At 41.2% G+C, this 2,469-nt stretch overlaps 1 pseudogene; it reads left to right on the top strand.

Annotated features, from left to right (window-relative positions):
- Positions 1 to 1,101: 1,101 nt before the first annotated feature.
- Positions 1,102 to 1,349, top strand: LOC124962875 (small EDRK-rich factor 2-like; annotated as a pseudogene).
- The last annotated feature ends 1,120 nt before the right edge of the window (positions 1,350 to 2,469 follow it).

The raw sequence follows: 2,469 nt of genomic DNA, 5'->3' as shown, positions 1-2,469 counted from the left end.
AAGTGGTTTCTGGTTTGCATTCCTGGGGCAGTTGGACAAACCCCAGCCTGCCTCATGGTCTTGTTTGTGCTCACTGCCAATCACAGCTTGTCTGGCCCTTGTCCAGCTATCTGTGCTCACTTACTCACCTTCAACCTCAGCAGTGAACTAGTCGGTCACCACCTTGACCCACCGGAACCAGTCCCCTGGTTACATCTCTCAGTGATTCGTCTGGCTCCATGGACCACGATGTCTGTCTCCTCTTGTGACTCCTGTGAGCAGTCCTCATGCTCACCTCTCTACTCTTGTCACAAGTTTAACCCACCAGGCCTCTCCAGCTCAAATTTCTGAACATTTGCCCCTGTTGTCCTGAATTATATATAATGGAGGGCAAGTTGCTCCTTCCTGGCTACTTGCAGAACCTTATCCCTGACAGATAAGGACACAGGTTGGGCACAAAAAGAGTCATCTCCTCTCATTTCTACAGTAATGAGGGAATCTGTAATGATGCTATTATTTACTGGACTATTATTTATTGAACACAACATTACATACCATACATAATTTATACTTCTCAAACTTCACAACAATGCCACGATGAAGATATTATTAGCATTTTCATTTACGAATGAGGAAACTGAGGAAGAGAGATATTAAGTAATTAGCCCATGGTCACATGGCTAGCTGTGGTTCAACTAAGACAGTCTGACTCTAGAGTTACTTCTCTAAGCCATCATCCTCTATCTGGGACAAATTCAAACTCCCTTGACCTGAAAGCTCATGCCGGTCAGATACTACCATACTCGCAAGACTGGTTACAGGTCTCAAACTGCTCTTGGTCTGACAGTATCGCCATCATTACAAAATAGAAGTCATCTAGTAATACCAAGAAATAAAACCTTCATGGTATAGAACCAGAAGTCAGGAGATATTTGTTTCTAATAAATTTATACCATTCTCAATAATTTATATTAGCTTCGCCATGGTTATCTCTAACTGTTTTTGGAAAAGTGGTTCCCATTAGTATCTATGAAATTATGGAAGGCCATTCATTCCTCCCAAGAAGTACCTGTTGCAGAGCCACTGCTATTGTGGTGACCTGCAGTAACCAGCCAGCAGAAGATGAAAAAGCAGAGTGACTCAGTTAAGGGAAGGCACAAGATGACAGACTTTCAGCTGCTGCCCACAAGCAGAAGGACTTGGGGATCATGCAGCAGAAGCAGAAAAAGGCAAATGAGGAGAAGGAGGAAGCCAAGGAGCTTTGGGAGCTTTGTGGCTTTGTACCCAACCCTCGTGCCCTTCATCTGTGTGCCCGGAACCAGTCTTCCAGGTCCCAGCACCCATGGCATTACCTTCGCCTGAGTCTATAGCAGGTTCCTTTTGTGCTTCTTTACCCTCAGGTAGCCTCTCTCCCCCTTGGCCACCCCTGGGGATGTGGGGATACCCCTTCCCAGTGTGTATTTATTTCCCTGAAGCACACCCCAAAATATTAAAAGTAACTTTGTAATTTAAAAAAAAAAAAAAACTGTTGCAACTTTTCCAGTTGATTTATCTATTGACACCTCCCTCGTTCTTCCCTGTTACTTTTTATATCTCAAGTTCTCTACCAATTCTGTTTCTTAGAACATTCTTTCTCTCATGGAATTCACAGATTTTAATCCTCTTGGAAAATATGTGGAGGTGGTTTCTTCCCCCACCCCCACTCCAGGAAAAACTATGAACAAGAGTAATGCCCTCTTTGTCAGTTGTATTTTATATATTGTATAATAAATCATGTTGAATTGGGGATGGCTCTCCTTCACTCCGATAGAGTAAAATGCATGACCTTGGGAACCTCTAGTCCTTTTGCATATTAGACTATTGTTACATGAATAAAAATAGCAAACACTAGCAAACACGTATTATACATTTTACAATATGCTAGGCATCATGGTGAACACTTTGTAGATACTGACTTAATCCTTGCATCAACCCTATTTGCTAGATTATGTTTAACATTACTTTACAAAAGAGGAAACTGAAGCTTAGAAATATTGTGTCATTTTCCCAAGGACACATAGATCAAAAGTCACAGGGCCAAGACTTGAACCTGAGTTTCTTCTCCTTTTTTTTAATGTATCTTTTTTTTCTTAATTTTATTTTTTATGTTTTTTTTTTTTTAATTTTTGCAGACTGCATTTGACTCATTGTACACAACTGGGGTACAAATTTTTGTTTCTATTGTTGTACATGATATAGATTCATACCATTCATGTAATCATACATGTACATAGGGTAATGATGTCTCTCTCATTCCACCATCTTTCATATCCCTGCCCCCTCCTCCCTCTCATTTCCCTCTACGTAATCTAAAGTTCCCCCATTCTTCTCTCACCGCCCCCCATTATGTATCATCATCCACTTAACAGGCCTGACTTTCTTTAGCTCCTACACCACTCACTTATCCACTATGTAAAACTGGTAAAAGACCAGTGGACAAGTCAGTGTCAA

Source organism: Sciurus carolinensis, chromosome 13 (assembly GCF_902686445.1).
Source record: "Sciurus carolinensis chromosome 13, mSciCar1.2, whole genome shotgun sequence".
NCBI classification, from domain to species: domain Eukaryota; kingdom Metazoa; phylum Chordata; class Mammalia; order Rodentia; family Sciuridae; genus Sciurus; species Sciurus carolinensis.
Note: the sequence above shows the minus strand (reverse complement) of the source record. Positions and strands in the feature narration are given on the sequence as shown.